Source organism: Pinus tabuliformis, chromosome J, assembly GCF_031772625.1.
Source record: "Pinus tabuliformis cultivar Carrire ecotype Pingquan chromosome J, CPIR1, whole genome shotgun sequence".
Lineage (NCBI taxonomy): Eukaryota > Viridiplantae > Streptophyta > Pinopsida > Pinales > Pinaceae > Pinus > Pinus tabuliformis.
The window spans coordinates 145,458,827-145,481,767 of NC_142295.1; positions in this window are offsets into that span (position 1 = coordinate 145,458,827).

Sequence of the window (22,941 nt, forward strand, 5' to 3'; positions counted from 1 at the left end):
TTAAGCACAATTCTCTTCCAGGAAAGAAAAATATTGTCAATAGGAATAACTGGCGAAATCTCCAAGCAATTATAATATTTACTCATACCAGCATTCACTAGAACTAGTATCCATCCATTCTTGCAACATGTGATCCTCATAATAAATTCTAGGCCAACAAATTATTTTGCAATATATTCTAATGGAAGAGTGATCAATTATCTAATACAACCTTGCTATCCATTTGCAGCACCAACTTATGACTCATTTTGTGAAAAAAATTCAGTGTTTCCTTATGTTGTCATTAAAACTTCACATTGCTTTGTTGACAATGTCCATGATTCCTTGTGCAAGGAAAGCCTTTAGCATGTCCAACAAGACATCCCCTAGAAATTCTGGATGACCCTAAATACCAAGTATAATGTTTCCAACCACAAATATTTCAATATTTGTCTTCACAGAATAACCCAAAGCAATGCCATTTGGAAGAAAAGAAGAAACATAATCTTGATGTGACTCTATTGCTTTTAGCACTGGTGGTGGCTAATTCATATCACAGAATCTGTCCACTAGATCATTATTGGGTTGACTCTCTTTCAAGCCAAGCTTCTTTCTCCACCCAAACTTGATTTTGGTAGGACTCACTCTTAGAGGAAACTTCTGATTATTTTTTAAATGTGATCTAATATTCAACCCTTCTCTCTATATGTTCAACATTTTACAGCTAAAAGTGAAGGTGGACAAGCTGCGAGTTAGAGTCAGAACCTTCCCATTGCCAAAATTTTAGGGCAAACACATAGTCCCTAATTTTGGCCACATGTGACATGCACCTCCTTCGTCTTCTTGTTTAACATCAGCCTTGTCATGCTGAAATTCCCAGAGCCAATGTCTTTCATAATTTAAACAGATCAATTTGTGATCAAATGTAAAAAACTCTCTTTGGATTCCATCGCTTCATTTGCGATAGATGAAACAAAAACAAAATTCAGCATGGTTAGCTCCCCTCATACCCTAAATTTATCAAGATTGTATATTTCTGAAATATTCCAAAATTTATCAAGGTTGTATATTTCCAAAATACTCCAAAATTTTACAAACATAGATGAGAGGAAACAATTCATATTGATAATTTCTTTATAATTAACTCTGATCATGTCCATATTCCAAAAACCCCTCACCCCATGCATAATTTGATCTAGATCTTGTGGGAGGCCCCCAAGATCTAAAAGGTTGAAATGGATCTTGGGAGAGGCCCCTAAGATTTGAGTAATTGCCACAACAAGAAAAGAACAAAAATAAACCAAACCAGAAAAGTAAATAATGAATAAACTTTTATTAGATTAGAAAATGATAGTCATAACTACATTGCATTGGACAATCTGTCCTCTTACAAAAAAGAGACTTGTTATTTATAACATATTTTAGTTACATTATCATGGGTAAATACCATGGTTGGGAAAATACCCTAGGCGAATTTTCATTCAGATCATTACCATGGGTGGGAAAATACCATGGGTGGATTTCCATTCTGATCATTACCATGGGTGGATTTCCTTTCAAATCATTCCTCCCTCCTTAGGAATCAATGGTCTCTATTGCGTGAAGCTCCCTCCAGAGAAGATTTTGTTGAAGATGAGTTGTGGATGACCAAGTGTTGTCGAAGACAAGGGTTTTGTGTGGCTGACCCATAACTAAGGGTTTGTGGATGACTCATAACCATGATGCATGAAGATCCAATGATAGAGATACCCTATAATGCTTGTGAGCCCACTGTGATATTGATAGTGTGTGGCCAACCAAATGTATTTCGTTGGCAAGGGTTTTACGTGGTTGACCCATAACCATGATGAATGAAGAGCTAAGGATAGAGATACCCTGTAATGTTGGTGTGCACATTGTGAGGTGCACAGTGTGTGGCTGAGCAAATGGACTTCGTTGGTAAAGGGTTTTGTGAGGTTTCCCCATAATTATGATGAACAAAGAGCCAAGGTTAGAGACACCCTGTAATGTTGGTGGGCCAAATTTGAGGTGGACATTATGTGGCCGAGAAAATGGACTTCTTTGGCAAAGGGTTTTGCATGGTTAACCCCTAAACATAATGCATGAGGATATAGATACCCTGTAATGAACCTCGAGATCACTTGTCAATCTATCTAGTAGATATATGGTGGCTTATCTTTGTAAATTATCACCCTCCATTGAGATGATGTAAATACTTCCTCCATGTACTCAAATTTCACATTTTTTATTCCCATTTTGAAAATATTTAGTAGTTCAACAGATTTCGTGCCATAGTAGATAGTTTCTTGGTCACTGTTATAGTGTGTAAGAGCTCCAACTCCTACATTCATAGTTCGAAAGTAAAAATACAAAACTCCCACAAATAAATAGCATATCAATGTGTACAAAGCCTGAAGGATGCCAAACGTTGTTGGCCAAATTAAAGAGAATGACATAAGAGATTTAGCAACCCCACCTAATATCCTTTGTACAATATTTGTGAGTTGGGTTACGACCATCTGAACAGATTGTATCTCATCCTTCCTCTCCAAGCAAAAGTTAATCATTACCTTGTTAGGCTCAACTTCGTCATGCAACTGCATCACAAGTAAACTTATCGTATTGAAGTCCTTGTTGAGAAGGTACGTCCCCCTTGTCACTATGTCAAGATGTGTCCTCTAGCGTGCAATAACGTTGGTGCGCAGCAGGCAGAGGGATTCAATTCGATGCAGGAAAGGTTAGTAGGACAGGGGAAACAACAATGGCAATCAAAGCATGCGAGACTATCAACCAAAAAAATGGTGATTGCAGTTGAAGCCGCGATAATCCAGATCACATAAGATTTCTTGCATCCGCTGACAAATTTTAGCTTTTTTGTTACCCTTTTCCGGTTTATATCCAGCCGTTTGAGCAAATATCAATAACTCTTGTGAATATTTGAGAGATTCTGGGATGTTGGATCAACAAAAGGATTGTCCATAAACATAAGGAGCTTTGCAATCATGAAATGGCATTGCTCGCTACTTAGGCTTCCCGTGGAAGGTGTAGTATCTAGGACGTTCTTTATGCAACGATAGTTTAGCTTCACCTGCTTGATGTTCTTAAGGAGATCACTATACAATTTAGAGGCCTCCACGTTGTTATTGAAGTAATATGAAACCAAATAATATAATTCTGGCATGCTTGGAAGAAGCCCTCATCGAATAATCTCTTTCACGACTTCCTTGTCAAGTTCAAGAATGTGTTCTACTAAAACCTTGTAACAATGGAAAGGAGACGCGGATGCCTATCCAGTTTCTTGTTTTTTTTGTCAGTACTAACATGCCGAACTTTTTTTCCAAATTTCGAAGTAAGATTGAGTCTTGAAATATTTGGCATACTCATTGTCTAAATTCAGGCTACCACTATGTGTTAGATGTGCTTCGCTGCATGTACTTGGCCTCATTTCTACTACGGGTTGAACGACATCTTGAAATATTTAAAGCTCAAGCACATCTCTTTGTGTTGGCCTCAACCTATTCTCTGATTCACAAGATGAAATCACCAACAAATCGACAAGTTTGTCACCTTTCGTTGACAAATTTCATATATCCTGATTAAGCTCCACTCTTATGTCTCAGCCACGTGCCTTCCAAATTTATAAATAAAAATGTTGATGTGATCTTTAATGGAGATGAGCCCTTGCAATCTTTAATATGGCCTGAAGCCTTTGCAATCTTTAATATGTCCTGTACTCGAGAATCCAAAGGAAGGAACTCATTCAAGGTCTACATTAAATCGAAACCATCATCACCAAATTAGATCTATAGATCTGGAAAAACTTAGGTTAGGAAACACCTTCTCTGATACCACTGATCCGGATCTTGGGGGAGGCCCCCAAGATCTAACAAATTGAAACAGATCTTTGGGAGGCCCCCAAGATCTAACAGATTGAAACGGATCTTGGGGAGGCCCCCAAGATCTGAGTAATTGCCACACTAAGAAAAGAAAAAAAAATACACCAAACTAGAAAATTAAATCATGAACCAAGTTTTATTAGATCATAAAATGATAGTCACAACTACATTGTGCCAGAAAATATGTCCCCTTACAAAAAAGAGACTCGTTATTTATAACATTTTTTAGTTACATTACCATGGGTAAATACCATGGGTGGGAAAATACCCTAGGCGGATTTCCATCAGATCATTACCATGGGTAAATACCATGGGCATATTTCCATTCGGATCATTACCATGGGTGGGAAAGTACCACGGGTGGATTTCCATTCGGATCGTAATTCTACTTAATAATCAAAATCCCCTCATCACGTGCATTATTTTACCTTTCAAAATCTTGCCTCAAGGTAGAAACAAATTGGTGGCAACACCCCATCCTTTTCACCTATATCAAATTCTTCATTCAATCACTACATCAAGGATTTTTTCTCTAAAGAGGACTCCATATCCAATAACCTCTTTAGCTTAACATTCTCAACTTCAATTCCTCCTGTTCACCTATCGACACATCTCTCATATTCTTTAATGTGGACTGAATTACCAAAGTCACATCTTCTATATTGGCCATGCCAAAATCTACTTCATTGCTTCATCATGCATTCTGATAATTAAAACGGTGTTTTCTATCAACGATTTCATGGCCTAAGCATTGCATGTAACTCCTTCATGCATTGTTTCTTTAGTCCAGACACCTTCAAATATCAGTTCTACTCTAACCTCCGCTAATCATACTGATCAAATTAAATGTGACTCAAGTCCATCTAAATTAGGTGGTGGCACATAAAGTGTTAGCACATGATAAATTTTTGGAAAAATTTATGCCCTGGACATGCTTAGTTGGTATGTAAAGTTTCGAGCTCATTTATGAGGGTCTGAAAAAATAAAAAAATTTGGCTTTATTACCCAATTTTCAATTGCCCTCATCAAAGTTCTATTCAAGTTTAAATTAATTTTATTTGGGATGTAAAATCATTATATTTAAATATTATTTTGGTTTTATATTTTAAATAGAATAATATTTTATAAAATAAAACTTTATCTTACCTTATCCTTTACTCCACCTTATCTCTGTCCTTTTTCACGTTTCCATTAAAATTACCATATCCATTAAATTCCCACTTCATAATCGTATTACATACCTCAAGTCACAAGTCAAAGTAAATGGTGTCCCCACCCCACACTTAACTATTAAATCACCCTAACTTTCATACCTCAACATATGTGCAAAGTTAATCAATGGTTATTGATATATTTCAGACCCCCCTAGCCCCTCTGACATTTAATCAAGGCAGGGTCCGAAAAGTTGTTTTCACTTTTACCAGATTTTATAGTTGTCCTCTTTGCTTTCATTTCAGAACCCCACCCCCCGCGCCCCCCCCCACCTACCCCCCCCCCCCCCCCCCCCCCAACCACTTACTGCGTACCCATACCCTCTTAAAAGCCAATATCCTTATTAATTCAAATTTTATTAAAATATGGCAGGAAAGGAAAATTTCATTGATTTATGAAATAAGTTTATGGATGGGAAGGTTTAGTAAAATGAGACTCATGTAAATGAAATATTTTATACATTTATGAAAAGAGTTTAGGGATCAGAGGCTGAGGTAAATGAGGCTAAGGTGAGATGAATTTACAGGTACACGTGAATTTGAATTTACAGGTATAAGTGAAATGAATTTATAGGTGAAAGGAATTTACAGGTAAGGATATTTATAGGTGCGAAATGAGGTTACAAGTGAAAGTAAAAGGGGAAATTAAAAATAATTTATCAACCAAGTCAAAATAGCACATGGTTTAATTTACAGGTAAGGATATTTATAGGTGTGAAATGATGTTACAAGTGAAAGTAAAAGGGGAAAGTAAAAATAATTTACCAACCAAGTCAAAATAACACATGGTTTTTAAAATCCACGAGAAGGCAAAACAAGGCATGGATTTCAAAACAAGATGGTTTATTAAATCATTCAAACAAATAGGTTGAAATTTTAATTATGAAATCCATTTACAAGTTTAATAAAAATATTTGGAAATTGTTATTCAAAATATATTTTTTTCCTCAAATATTTTGTGACAATAATGAAGTATTCAAAATATGATGAAAGGCAAAAAACGAGAGAAATAGAACTCAAAGGGACATCTAGTTGATACAGGTGGAAGAGTTAATCAGGTTTGAGAGGGAAACTAGTAAGTTTTGTGAAGACAACTTCAACCTTTCCAAATTCTAAGGCAGAGGATCAGTAATTAAAAACCAATTTCTAGATTTCCAGCATTCAATGAACCAATTCCAAAGTTTAATGAACATTTCAATATTTCTAGTAGATAAATTGGAGATATTATTCAGATTTTTTCAAGAAATTGATAGAGATTATTTTGTAATTAGTTACTTTTTGGAATCTGATATTAGTTTAGCAGAAATTCTATAAATATATTGTAATAAAGCAATACAAAGGGTTGGGACTTGTAACAAGAAATCACATTTTGATGTAAAGTTGTTCACTGAGCTAAAAGTGATCATTTCGTTAATACAAAATGTTGTTCCAAGATTCATGTGTTAGTCTAATTGGTGATGTCTTTCCTTTTGTAAACTTGTTATATCTCTATTTTTATATGTTTCTTATTTGAATTGTTTAAGAGGAGATGAAGGGATGAACTTGTTTAATCACACTTTGTCTTGGATTATAACCAATTTATATGTTTTCAAACTGAAGTTAAATATAGAATTCATGTTAAAATTTTCTATGTTTAATTAAATCTGAATCTATTCCTCCCTCTCACTCCACAAATATACAAAGATCTAATAGCCTGCCTACCTTGACCTGTTTCAATCTATTATGATATTTCTGCATCTGATCACCCTAAGACCTTGACTCCATTGCCCAATCACCTTTCTTTGCAGTTTCAACCAAACATTTCAAAAAAAAAAAACTGTGAACCTAATAACTAACCTAAAATCCCACTACAAAACATTTAAATCTAATAGAGAGATCCCTCTCTGAGTTAAGAAGGGCTAGCTTCTAAGATTGAAAGTGGTTCTGTGGTTACCTCTAGGTTGCTTCACAGCCTTAAGAACTTATGAAGTGCTAAGATAAAGTACCACATTAAAGTGGCCAAAATAAATAACTATGGCATCATTTACCTCGAGACGATATGTAGCTCCAAGTCCATCAGCACAAGCTTAATTAAAAAATGGGAACACTCCATCAAGTGCATGTCGCAGCAGTGGTCAATTTCACTCCTGCACATCCCTTTACATGTGTTTCTATGTAATGTCTAACCTTCTTCTAAAGCAATGACATTTTTAATTGGATGGACAAAAAATGAACACTTTGACAATCTACAAGAAAACATTTTCTCTGTGTTCTTGGCCCTTTGGTGGTGAGGGAGTGAGGTCCACATGGGCTAAAATACCAAGTCAAGTTCATTCAGCAAATAAATATTTATTAATGAAATAATGATAAATATAAATAAAAGAATTATTTTTCAACATAGAGAAATTATTTTAATAGCACAATCAATCATTTGAGCAAATCTCTCAACCACACACCAATCTAGAAAGCTAGTTAGCTAGAGAATATCTCTCAATCCAACTAGTTCCAACAAAATATTACAAACTAGAAACAAACTCCTTCTCAAACTTGTGATCACACCTAATACTAGTAGGAGTTATCTACTCTAGTAGACCTCGCTTATAGGTTATTGACTTTGGTGAGGGTGTTTATGTTTTTCTAACTTAGACATGATGTTCAAATAAATAAAAAGAATGAGAAAATTAGAAGTAACAGATATATATATATTTGTAAAAGGAGAGAGGGTTATAATAGGATAAAGTATATATATTATTGAAAGCATATGTGTTAGATAAACTTGACCTTGCAATGGAGTCGAGGTTGTGTTAACAGTTGTGGTTTTGGGCACCCAATATTTAGTGACCCATGGTATTAAGATCATGGTATTACATGTAATTGAATCTGTTAAAAGGCTTGTCAATTCTCCATTGTATTAAGCCATGGTTGAGCAGTGAAAACTCAGGTTGTTGGCCAACTTAGCTATGATTTAGTCAAGGACAATAATAGATCCATTGTTGGTTGGTTTTTCCCCAATTGGAGTTTTCCAGGTAAATCACGGTGTACATGATTTGAATGTTTGTTGCTTGTTTGTTATATTTATTTCTCTTGAAACCGAACAAGTGGTATCAGAGCTCTGGTTGGCAAGGGACCTGGCTGGTTGTTCTAATTGTTCCCATCGATGAAGTGGCCACAAGAATGGACTTCATTACACAAACTAGTAGCACTCGTTGAAGAAATAGCTCATTGCACAAGCCAACAATGTTGGTTGAGTAATGGTTCGATGAGGAGTAAGAAGAAAATGAAGCCTGAAGGCTTTGCCAAGGCTTGGGTATAGATAATATTTTTTGAAAGTTTAAATTAGATCTTGGGGTCGTGTGTTATGTAACTAGCTCACAAAATAGAAGAAAATATAGATCAACGACTTAGAAATTAGCCTCTTCGAGGGGGAAACTTCCTTTACATTACCTAAATGAATAATTCTTGGATGATACAAATGATAAGACCTCCTTGGTATATATAGGAGTCTAAGGGGTCACAATATAATCAAATCCTACATAACCATAATAATGTAAGGGCACAACAATAATAATAGTGGGCTTCTATGGGGGCACAACTATAACAACATGGGGGATACATGGGCACAACAATAAAAATAGGGGGCTACACTAACAATAACAATAAGGGAAATACACTACTATTATAGGGACCTAACATACCCCTATCCCTAAAAAAGGTGTTGTCCTCAATGTTTGAGTAAGTCTAGATGTTTTTGTATAAAATTCTCATCCTCCCATGTAGAATCTTTAGCAGGTAAGTTCTTCCACTTAATGAGATACTCTAAAAGTAATCGATTTTGTAGCTATCGAGTTCTTGTTTCTATGATTTCTTCAGGCTCAAATATGTTTTTTCCTTATTCGTCAAGTTTTGGCAACACTATTTGAACTGGGATCTTGTCACTGATAACCTTCTTTAAGCATGAAACATGGAAAACTGGGTGTACTCGGGAAGATGTAGGCAACTCCAATTTGCATGCCATAGTACCAATATTTTGCGACACCTTGCAAGGACCATAGTACTTAGCTGATAGTTTATTATTCTTCTTAGCTTGCTTGAGGGACATTTGTTTGTATGGTTGTAACCATAAAAATACCCAGTCGTCTACATAAAAACTTCTTTCACTGCAATGTTGATATGCTAGTTGTTTCATTCTATTTTTCACTAGAATGATCCTTTGAGAGTTGGAGAAATAATTGTTGATGCTTAGCGTGACCTTCCATTGCTTGAACCTTGGAAAATTCTTAAATATTATGTGATGGATGTTGGATGATTTCCATAAAGTGCCATAAGTGGAGTCATCTTTTGCTGCAGTATGAAAGGAAGTGTTATACCACCATTCAACTAGAGGTAATTTAATGATCCTTAATAGGAATACAAGTGATAACAAGCAAATAATACATGCAACAAATTACAAAAACGAAATATTCAGCAAACACCCACATAAAAGCTATAAATGGAGAAATTCTGAGCGATTTTATTATATTTCTGCAAGTCAAATACAATAGATGATGGAATGGTGCACCTAGGCTTGTATGAAAGGAAAAGCAAGACCAAACCCATGTAGGAAAATGGCTGAGTTGAAGGTTGCCCAACTGCTGCACCAATCTGCACTGCATTGTCTAGAAAGTATTGCTCTACTAAAGTTCGAATGGCTGGAAGGTGCCCTGAAACGGCCCATAAATTTATATGCTTTTAACCCCGAACTCCTTGGCCAAAAGCCACAAAAACCTGGAAATAGTTTGGCCCTATGTGGACTTTCCAAAATCGATCCCAAAGGCACTATTCAATCCCTAGTTATTCTACATTGTCTACTGCAAACATATGACTTAAAACCCCACCTCCAGTGCTCAAAAAATTATGAAACTTTCCATTGTGGATCCTTGTCAAAAACCTAGAAAAACCTAGAAAGGATTTTGGATGGTTTAGATTTCTGATTTTCAACCCCCTTGGAGCCTCACCTCAACTCTAGTTGCCAATTTCGACTTGCTAGAAACTGCCTATAAATCCACCTGAAAACTTCTCCAAAATGTTGAGTTCACCCATGTTATCCAATCCCTGACTCCCTAGATGATCTCTTGGCCCAACTCAGCTACTCCCAAGTACCACGAAAATCTGTTGTGTGGCCTTTGCGTTGTCCCCCAGCCCAACAATTTGAATTGTTGGAATGTTGGCTCAATTGGATGTAAAACCTAACAAGAATTCTGGTCTAATTCTTCTCCCTCAACTCCCTAACTCTGGGACAAGAAATCAGATCTCTGCTTGCCTCAATCTCCCTCTGCGTGTTTCCTGGCTGCCCAGAAATACGCACTCTTTGCTCTGCGCTGATTGGTGGTGCTATGTCACTACCTCATAACTCCTTAAATCCTTGTAGAACTGCCTCTCTAGGGCGGGCACGGATGGTCCCCTAAAGTAGAAGTTGAATCTTCTGCTTGAGAGATTTGTGGCTAAACATCTAGTTGACTCAGCTAAACAACAGAGTGAACAATCAAGTTATTTTTCTTGCAAGACATATGAATGAATCCAAAAATGAGAGTTTCTCCCTCCTTATAACTCCTTGGGCCTCCCTTGCCTCATGTGGGCCCCTCCATCCACCTATTCGACTTTCCCTCCATGATATTTAAATGGGACAATTTGAATTCCCATGTGGGTAGCCCCCACATTCCACTAGCAACCAAATTAAGTGGAATTGCCTCCTAAGTCCCTAAGTAAAAAATGATGGGTTCTCTTCCTTAGCCAAAATTGTGCAAAATTGTGTAGTAGCACCCTATTACAAATGTGTTTGAGAAGGGACATGACAGGTAACCACTTGACCCATTGTGTTTATTTGTTAGATATAAATCAAGGAAGATATCCTTCCAAACATTTGTTCATTATCTCAGTTTACCTGTCAGATTGAGGATGATAAGATGAAATATGAGCTAATTGAGTACCAAGACAAAAAAATAATTCCATCTAAAATTTTCCAGTGAGAAGGGGATCTCTGTCACTTACAATAATCTTTAGGTTTCCATATATTTTTTGAATTGTTTTCATAAATGTAGTAGCAACTGTAATAGATTTAAAAGGATGAGATAATGCACAAAAATGTGAATACTTGGTAAGTTTATCAACTACCTCCATGATGACACCCTTTCCTTCAGACTTGAGTAAACCTGTGATAAAATCTATTGAGACCTCCTCCCAACACTGACTTGGAATGGCTAAAGGTTATAACAGACATGAGGTCTTAATTGTCTCAACTTTATTTTGTTGGCAAATTAAACATTCTGCCACAAACTTTTGAATATCAGATTTAAGGCCATCCCAAAAAAATTCCTCCATGATCCTGTGGTAAGTTTTTAAAACTTCCAATTGCCCTCCTAAAGGGGTGGTGTACAATTCCAAAAGATTCTTTTGCTTAAGTTGGTAATTCTTACAAAGATATAAGAGATCTTTTTACCATAATGAATCATTTTTCCAGCTAAATGTATCAGATGTACTAAGATCTTGTTGCAAATTTTGAATGAGTGTCCATACCTATTCGTCATTCTTCCATTCATCCTTTGCTTTGATTATCCAATCAGGTTGGATAATAGAAATTACAGAAAGAAATACTTGCACATCGTCATCCTTTCTTGAGAGTGCATCTGCAACAACATTTTTCTTCCCTTTTTTGTAGATGATTTCAAGGTCATAACCCAACATCTTTGTGACCCATTTTTGTGTCTCTTTTGAAGATAATATTTGTTCCAAAAAGTATTTAAGACTATCATGATATGTTTTTACCTTAAAGTGTCTTCCCATTAGGTAAGGTCACCATTTCTTTAGTGCATGTAGTATTTCCAACATTTCCTTCTCATAAATAGGTTTTTGTAAATACTTTCCTTTGATTGGACAACTTTCAAAAGCAATGGGCCTTCCTTCTTGAATTAAAACAACACCAATTCCATTTCCTGAGGCATCACATTCCACAATAAAGGTTTTTGTGAAGTCTGGCATAGCTAAGACTGGTGTTTGGCACATTGCCTCCTTAAGATGTTCAAAGGCCTTAATTGCTTCTAGAGTCCAAGAAAATGCATTTTTATTCAGTAATGTTGTTAGAGGTGTTTCTATTGTCCTATAATTCTTAACAAACTTGGAATAATACCCTGTCAACCCAATAAATCCTCAAAGATTCTTTATGGTTGTGGGGATTTTCCATTCCTTAATGGCTTTAATTTTTTTAGGGTGTACCTTGACACCCTCATGAGATACAATATGACCCAAATATTCCAACCCCTATACTCCAAAGAAACATTTGGAGGTTTTTTATATCATTGTTTCTCCTTCAATAGTTTGAGCACCCTGTAAACATGTTGAACATGATCCTTTCAAGACTTGTTGTACATTAGTTTATCATAAAAAATAATAACACAATTTTATTAAGGAAGGGTTTGAAAATGGAATTCATCAAAACTTGAAATGTGGAAGGTGCATTACTAAGGCAAAAAGGCATGACCAAAAATTCATAATTACCCTCATGAATTCTAAATGCTATTTTTGGAATGTCTTCAGTCTTCATTCTAATTTGATGATATCATGAATGAAGATCCAACTTAATGAAGTAAATTGCTCCACGTAATTCATCCGAAAATTCATCAATGACAGGAATGGGAATTTTATCTTTAATAGTGAGCTTTTTGAGCACCTTATAATCTGGACACATACGCCATGATCCATCCTTCTTCTGCACCAATATTATTGGAGCAGTCAAAGAACTTTGACTAGGTTGAATTATACCAACCTCTAGCATTTATGCCACCATATGTTCAATTTCACTCTTTTGGGCATAGGGATATCTGTAAGGTTTGATGTTTGGAGGAACACTTCCTGGAATAAAATTAATAGCATGATGTTGATCATGAATAGGTGAGAAACCTTTGGGAGTCTCAAATACCTTGGAATGGTTGTCCAAGAATTTTTGGATATCTAGAGAAATAGACAATTTCGAGGTTTGAACCTCTAGTGAGCATAGTTGTGCAATTACACCCCGTTGTTCTTTATTCATAAGCTTTGTCATGACATTAGAGCTAATTATCTTTCCTAGTTTTCCTGCAATACCCCTTAATTCAACTTCCTTTCCTTCTCAAAAAAAATTCAATAAAAGTTCTTGAAAATTAAAAGCTATCATCCCAAAGATTGCAACCATTGGACTCCTAGTACAAAATCAACACCACCCATTGGAATGGAAAACATTTGAATATTCAATACATATCACCCATGGTTAGCTTGATATTATGGCACTTTCTAGATCAATTTATAGTTCCTCCATTTGCAACCATCACTTGAAACTTTGGTGCTAGATATAGGAAGAAATTCAATTCCTTGGCTATTTGACAATGAATAAAATTATGGGTACTACCTAAATCAATCAAAACTATTACCTTTTTCTTCTTGATATATCCTTCTATCTTCGGAGTTTGAGGAGTGGTAATTCCTCCCAATGCATTACAAGATATGTTCAAATTCATTTCTTCTTTCTCTGGGGTTCGTTCCTGGTGTATAACCTCATCTTTTGATATTTCTTGTTCCTTTTCTTCCTCCTCTTCACAATCTATCTAAAATAATTTCTTCTCAAAACACTTATGACCTTTAGTGTATTTTCTATCACAAATGTAACAAAACCCTTTTTCTCTTTTTTCCTTCGATTGTTGTGGTGTCAACCTTGTAGGTTGTGGAAGACTTGGAGCAACAACACTTCCATATTTATAGCTGTGAGTGGTAGAATTCCTTGTTTCCATAGTTTTGCTTTTAACTTTTCTTGCCACCATGAATGCATTCTCCAATGAATTAGGTTCCCAAAGGAAAACTTCATGTTGGATGTTATATTTTAAAGTCCCTATGAAGACATCAATCCCATGCTCCCATGGAATATGGACTACCCTAATATTCAATTTTTGGAAGTCTTCAATGTGCTCCACCATTGAACCCTTTGCTTTATTTTTATGAATTGGCTAAAAAAGGTGCTGCTCTTTGTATCTTCATAATGTGCTATCATTTCCTCCGTAAAAATTGACTAGGTGACAAGTGATTTACGAGAACAAAGCCATCTATACCATAAAAATTAATTGGGTTATAAATATAAAGATGCAATACGTACCTTTTGTGAGGGTTTCACATAATGTAGATCAAAATATTGCTCCATTTATAGCATCCATGTTACCAGATCCTTGCCATAAAAATTCCTCATATCTATCTTTGGAATGTGGTGGCTCTTAAACCCCACATTGGCATCTCTAAAATCATAATTCATATTCCTTTTTTCCTCATCGTGATTTTCATGGATTACCTTGTCACCACCAGGAAGCCTTTGTTACAACAACTTTGTCAACCCTTCCAACTTTACATTCACCACATCCATGTCTACTTTAAAAACCTCCATGTTTCCTTTTATACCATCCATGTCCCCTTTTAATCCATCTATGTCATCTTTGGTTGCTCTTTGTGAGAGCAAATTTTGTTGCACTTGGTCCCATAATATTGATATATCATGTTACAATTCTCCCTCTTCGTGCGTCCTGATACCAAAAGTTATGCAACCATCTCACAAAAAAGATTAGAAAATATATATTAACGACTTAGAAATTAGCCTCTTCGAGGAGGAAACCTCTTTTACATTACATAAATGAAAAATTCTTGGATGATACAAATGATAAGACCTCCTTGTTATGTATAGGAGTATAAGGGGTCACAATATAATCAGAGCCTACATAACCATAATAATGTAAGGCCACAACAATAACAATAGTGGGCTTCTATGGGGGCACAACAATAACAATAGGGGGCTACTCTACCAATAACAATAAGGGAAATACACTAGTATTATATGGACCTAACACCATGGTGGAGGCACACATGCTATACTAAGATGCCTTATTGGAGATGTCGATGAAGGGTTTCCTGTGATCGCAAGGCCATGTGCAAAAGATAAGTGTAACAAAGGGGCACAGTGATAAAAGGCAGCAAAGGTATGCACTTTGAAATTTAGTGTTGAATAGCAAGTGATGAGTGAGTCTGACACAAGAATATAAATAGTTTTGCAGAAACGCTGGGTTATTTCTAGTTCGAGTTATGGGCAACGAAAAGTTGTTACCCATGATTCATCTGCATCAAGTCCTATGGGGAGTGCCGCCTCATAGTGAACTTTGTGGAATATCCCTTTGGTAGTCTCAGACTGTGGAATTTAAAAAAATGGTCATTATAATGAGACGCTCATTTACTAGGGTATATTTGCTAGAGACCGCTTGTTAGACTTGTGGAAAAGCATACTATCAAGACTGCCAAAGCTATTGTGAAAAATCATACTATGGAACTATTGGGCATGCACTTTTCTAGTCCCTAGACGTCCCATGGAGGTAAGAAGTAGATGGGTGAAAGAGACACTCAAATATAAAGAAGAACCCATTCTTTTGTGTGGTTATACTTCCTTTATGTCAATAATAAATATATTTTGGGAAGAAATATTGTTGATATATTTTGTAAGTATATATTTGGGGAGGGTAGTAGCGCATCCTTATTTCAATGGTAAATTATGTTTCTCCTCAAATTGGTGTTGGTTATTCTCATATTGGTGGGCAACAACATTTTCGTAGCAATGGAGGATTAGTAGGAGCATCGTGTTTAGCCCGGTCAAAGCAAAGGTACAATGCCCTCGCAAAATCCTACTTTACAATAATTGTGAGTTGTCGTCATTACTAGACACCCTTGTCACCACAAAGGACAGATCGATTGCGGTGGCTACCAAGAACAAACAACCAAAAATTGTAGCGAGTTGACTCCATGAGGTTTAACGTAGAGAATGTCCCTCAAACCACTTCTGTAGATCAATGTTTGTGTGGGGGATTTTGTAACAAGAAAGAATCTCGTACCTAGAAGAATGTATTACACAAAAATCTCTGTGCAAAGATCAAATTTTCAGAAAAGGGCTCCACACATCATGCAATGAACATGAAGTCAGTGGAAACCATGAGGGTTATAAAGGTATATGGCTTGCATATAAATTTGACATTTTTTTATCATTTACCATATTCTCGGGAGTGATGGGTTGTTATTTTGATGGCTATGTGGGCTTCGTATGAAAAGTGAAAATTCTCTCTCTCTCTCTCTCTCTCTCTCTCTCTCTCTCTCTCTCTATATATATATATATATATATGGGGTCATAAAAAAATTTAAGAGGAAGAGCAATGATCATGCTTGAATTTTTGTGTGGAAAATAATATGGAATGAGAGAATGTTGGCTTAAACCAAGGATAGCAATAATAACAAAAAAATTAAATTAATGGAGTTCAAAATTTTTCATGTAAATGGGCATACGACTGTAAGACTTGATAAGGCATGCGCACCCCAGTGAATCATTGGTAAAGTTTGAATGTCCACTTAGGTGATATGGAGACACATGTGATGGTATGATAATGCATGTTGAGCTAGGACAACATGTGAAATTCTCAAATACCCTAATATTGACTAGGTAGGCTTGGGGTTGAGTGGTGGCTAGCTCACTTGGGTAGTTTGGCTTGATTTGGCCAAGGAAAACCTAAATTCAAGTTTAAAAGGGGGGTTGTTAGATAAAATTGACCTTCAAATGGATTTGAGGTTGTGTCAACAATTATGGTTACTAGTTGTGGTTTTGGGCACCCGGTATTGGTGACCCATGGTAACAAGCTCATGGTATTACATGTAGTTGAAGTCTTTAAAAGGCTTGTGCATTCTCCATTGTATTGAGCCATGGTTGAGAAATGAAATCTCAGATTGTTGGATGGCTTGGCTGTGTTTTAGCAAATGACAATAATATATCTATTGTTGGCTGGTTTTTCGCAAATTGGGGTTTTCCAGATAAATCATGGTGTACATGATTTGAATGTTTTTTGTTTGTTTGTTATATTTATTTCTCTTGAACCCTAAAAATATGATTTTATTGTCATTTATTGAGTGAAAAAAATAATAGAGATTGATTTTTTTAAATATGTATCATATAGGTTGAAATCACTTTTAAGTAATAACTAAAATCTTGTCTTTCTTAAACATAAGAAAATAGGTTAACAGTCACAAGAACCAAAGGCATCTGGAAAGAGTGGAAGTTTTCTCCCTTATGAACCACCAACATCTTATTTCATATGGTGTGGTTTTATTTTAATAACAAGGATGACCCATCCTGCATTGAAGGATAACAACAATTGATGGTTGTTCACATTGATAGTTGAAAATACAGTTATGATAGGTTTTTCTGGCTTCTAAAAATATTAAAAGAAAATAAAATAAAACTAACAAATGTTTACCAATGCCTAAATTTTGAAATGGTTACTTCTAATAATGTGAATTAATAACTCAAACTAAACTTAGGATATGACATTTCCTATTGATATATGAGCTATTGAACCAAAAAGAATAGTATCTCCAATCATGATCCCTCTAGGATGAAAAATATACATTGTATCACCATTATTATAATACACCTTCCATTGTATACACCTCCATTAGAGTTGTATTTTGTGGTTACAATTTCTCCCAAGATAAGTCATTTGACTGCATAAACTTGGAGAATAAATCTACCACCTTGCTTCATACTAGTTAATACTAATTGACCGATACATCTTGTAACACTAACTACCATTCCCTTGTACTAATGAGGTTGTGGAAGGTTTTACTGACATATCAAATCATATTCTCTATGCCTCTCAAGTACAATGTGATAAAAAAAAATCCATTTTCTAAAAACTTGTGGAATTTAAATACTAATGTTGCCATCACATCCAACTTGGTAAGATCTTTCTATCGATGTAATTTTTTTGTCTATCAAAGTCTAAGATCAATAATTACACTAAAAGGAAAAATTTACTAGTAATGTTGGTGACATAAACCTTAGTGGACCACGTGGCTTTGGTGTGGTCTTTGGATTCGGTCCTCATGGTGATGCCACGTGGACTATTGGTCCACCACACTAGCTCAAGACTTATTAATTAAGTGTGTGTGTGTGTGTGCGCGTGCGCGTATTACAAAACAAATGCATAGGTTATAAGAATTACAACTCCAAAAGGTTGACAATATATATAAATATTATATATGTGTTGTGTGTTATAACCCTTGTTACCCAAAGGTTTGAGAAATCAACATGCACTGAACCATAAACCATGTTCATTGGTTGGGGAGTCCCCACCATAGACTACACGAAGGTACAACAAATCCTACAACTGATACCCCAATGGGTTCTGTCTCTCTATGAAACAATCCACGATGATACACTTAGTGTAAGGAGTGTTAAGCCTCAAGGCTTGGAGGATTAATGACAAGGAAAACCCACCTTCTTGCCCCATCAGGGTTCAAGGTTATGTGATGTGATGAAACATAGGTTTGAGTCCCAATGCCAAAGGACCTAAAACAACTAGACTCACTCCATCACCCAATCAGGGGTCAACGGTTGGAGTTGCAATGAACCCATTGCAAATCGAATCCACTCTGATGGCCTGACATAATGCGGGACCTACCTCATCAAACGTTGAGGTTCGGGGGTCAGAACTACATGATGTGTGGATATGTGGGGTCTAAGCCTCGAGGCTCAGATGTGAGATAATAAGGCGGAAGGAAGACACACGTTTAATGGTTTAGTATTGTATAATTTGGGTGGGCGATATTGCTAGCCTAGATTTAGACTTGAGTTAGAAAAGATGCAACTTCACACCTAAATTCAAAAAAAAAAAATCATATTTGTTTACATAACCCAATCAATTATGGAATGCTAATTATAGTAATATGTGAATGCATGGGAAATATATTCACCCGGGCTTCATTGTTGGGACCTGAGAGCAAAACACCCCAATTAATTTTCATGATATAATCACATAAAATCACATGCCATTCATCTTATACACAAGCCAAATCGATAGTGATATGTGTGTGTACACACACACACATACATGCACATGAAATCTAGATATGTGAAATATGCACAATACGAATTGACATCCATTCGAAAAATAGTTTTAGTTGCATACATGAATATAGGAGGTATAATATAAGTGATGTTAAACATTATATATATATATATATATATCAAATTTGAATCAACAAATCATTGGTAGTCATATACTATAAGCTCGTGTTCGAGCGATCCATTTAACGTATAGGGAGGAGAAAAAAATAAGTATTTCTTGTATGTTTCACAAGGAGATAGTTTCATAAGCATTTCCAATGTTCAATTAGTGGTATGGTTATGGATTTAGGGTTTAGCATTAAATTTAGTAGTATGGTTATGGTATTTCATGTCATTTTGGTGAACTTGAAGACCCCTCCCAGACATGAAACTTGTCATCCTTCTCTAGTAGATTTAAATTTGAAAAATAAATTAAATAAAAACTATAACTTTTGTCATTAAATAAAAAATTAATATAATTAAACTATTTTTAATATGAAATCAAGCATAATGCATTATTACTCATTTCAATATTTATTTAAGCATTAATTACATGATTAATAATTTTTAATATTAAGCACAATATCCACACACCTTGATACCATGATCATGACATAAATGAATTTCAAAATTAATAATTTCATTATATTTAAATATAGTTTCTACTAGCAATTAGTTATTACACTAATGCACTCAATTATACAAAATTGTTTATAAAGGTTATAGTCAACATAGGGGATGTTACAAACCCCACCCCCCTAGAGGAACATTGTCACTAGTGTTCTACAGAATGAAAAAAAGCAACCAAATTTGAGCTTTATATATACAACTCTTTTACATCTATTACATATTGAGCAAAAATGGGTACAACATTTCTAATTTGCATGCCCCTAGGTTGCCTCATTAGACCCAAAGTGCTTCCATTTCACCTTGACTTGCTCATTTACTCGATTACATAGCACAATATGCCATTGATCTAAGATACAAAATTTTTGGGTTGGAGCTCTCCCTCAAAATCCACTTATATCATAGACCAATCAATCACATTCTTAGAGTCATGCACATACTTCTTCAAAAACGATATGTGAAATGCATCATGAGCCTTTATGGTGGGTAGTAAGGCTAGTTATAAGTCAGTAGCCCCACCTCTCCAAAAATTGAAATTATCTGTAGAAGCTGGGTGCCAAATTAGCACAAGGCACCACTTTTAGTGAGCTATTTCTTAGCTTAATGTAGAGGCACATGTGATCCCCCAATTAGAATTCACTATACATTCTTGATAGATCTTCTTATCTCTTTTATCTATCTTGGGTTGCCTTTGACTTCTTCCTGATACTAGTAACCTCCTATTCCATATCCTTTACCAATAAGGTCTAAGAGTTACCCTATTTTACTGGGTCATCCTAGCTAATGGGTGCATTACACCTTCTATCATATAGAGCTCAAAGGGACTCATCTTTAATGATTCCTGATAGTCATTGTTATATGCAAATTAAACTAAGGGAAGAAACTATTCCCACCTTTTTGGTTGGTGTATATCATACATTTTGAGCATGTCTTCTAACACCCTGTTTACTTAGGATGGTATGCTGTGTTGAATGCTAAGTTCCAAATCCAACAAAACATGCTTCCAAAAGTTTGATGTGAATTTCGCATCGAAATATGAGATTATCTTCTTGGGTATGTCATGCAGTTTGAATATTGCCTTCACAAAATTCTAAGCAATATCAATGGCCTTGTGGGTGGAATTCATAAGTATAAAGTTAGCTTCCTTGCTCAATTTTTCCACCAACACCATGACAACATCATGCTATATTAACATTTTTTGGAACCCCATGGTGAAGTCCATTGATATGAATATGCACATCCACTCAGGGATTGGAATTGCTTGCAATAGTATGGTTGGATGTCTACATTCTAACTTAACTTGTTGACATTCCAGACACCTGGAAATGTACTTTGCAACTTCCTTTTTCATCCCCAACCAATAATACATCTTCTTGATAGGTTTTATCATCTTCTTATATCTAGGATGACATGAATAAGGTATTTTATGAAACCATTTTAAAATAAGCTTCTTCAAGTATCCCATGAAGTGTATATACCATTGGTCTTTGAATTTTAACATTCCATCATCTATGTTTTTTTAGTTCTTACTCAGTGGTCCTTGTGGCTCTCTTTGTAAACAATCCTTCACATATTGTAAGAGTTCATCCTATACCAATTTTTCCTTGATATTGAATCTACAAGAACTCAGGGCTACCAAGTGAGCCACTTGTAGGCTTCCGTTAAGTGTATCTACCACCTTGTTTCCTTTTCCCTTTATGTGCTTGATTTCAAAGTTGAATTAAATGATGAGGGATAACCACCTAACTTGTCTTGCATTCAATTTAGGCTGGTAAAATTGATATTTTAGTCCTCTATGGTTTGACATCAACAAAAAAAAATTTCCAAGCAAAAAATGTCTCCACATTTTTAATGCATGAACAATTGATTTGATTTCTAGGTCATGGGTCACATAGTTTCTTTTGTGCTATTTGAATTCCTTGATTCATAGTATATTGCATGACCTTCATGCACTAATACTCCACTGAAGCCTTCTTTACAGTCATAAGTGCATTCAATGAAATCTTTCTCTGAGTCAGTTATCCTCAAGATAGGTGCATGTGTGAGTAGATGTTGTTGAGCGATAAAAGGGTGTCTTCTAACCCCTATTTACCCTACATTAATTATCAATCCAGGCATGATTTTCTATCTCAAGAGTGTACTCAGTCTGAGGCGGTAACTTGTTCAAGAGTAATGTTTGCAGTATAGTGCTTACAAAAGTAAATGAATGCTAGAAACAAAATCTAATTGTAATGGCAATAAACTTAAATGCTTTGTAACTAAATCATTCACTCAAGAAACTACAACAATCATCAGTCAAGGATGCAGTAATGATAACTCTTTCCCCTGTAAACTAATGTAAATGAAAATCAATAGCAGGCAAGACTTCCAATCTGAGAACTGAGACAACAATAGTCAATGTTTGTTACAGTTGTAGATATTTTTATTCACACTAAAGCAAATACTGGAAATAACAATTTAATTAACAGAAAAGGAAAAACAACTAATCTATTTGAGAAAATCAAACAACAAAGCTTAATCTACAGAATGGAATTGAGCATCAAGCTTAACCGAAAGGAATTGAACAACAATCTTAACTAATAAAGGAATTGAACAACAATCTTTAACTAAGAAAGGAATTGAACAACAATCTTAACTAATAAAGGAATTGAGCAACAATATTTAACTAAGAAAGGAATTGAACAACAATCTTAACTAATAAAGGAATTGAACAACAATCCGAGAAAGGAACAACAAACCAAATTAAGTGTAAACACACAGTGACTATAGAGTAATTGAATTAGTAATCTTATTCTAACATAATGGACATTAACCACAGTTATAAAGGAACGACAATTGCAGTTATAATTGAACGATAGTTAACTGAACAACAATAACAATTGTAAGTGAACCGTAGCTAAATGAACAACACTCGCAACTGTAAATGAATGGAAATATCAATCAATAAATGAACAACAGAATCCGAATCAGACAGTGCAATATTACTTCAGAATGAACAACATAACATTTTCATTCGTAAATAATAATATTGCTATCCAATTACGATTTCGACATAATAGAGCAATTCAGTGAAATGTTTAGAAAGAGAAGATTACTGAATAAAGCAAATTAAAGAAATGCAAAGGAAATCAAACCACACATGACTGTATTCGTAAAATAATGATACAAGAAGTAAGTGGATCCACTAGGGTTGGGCCCTTAGCCACCAGGGAAACACTGCTGTGTTTACTCTAGGATCAGATAATGGAACAACAACTAAGTTATATATTAATCAGAAATGGCAGAGTTA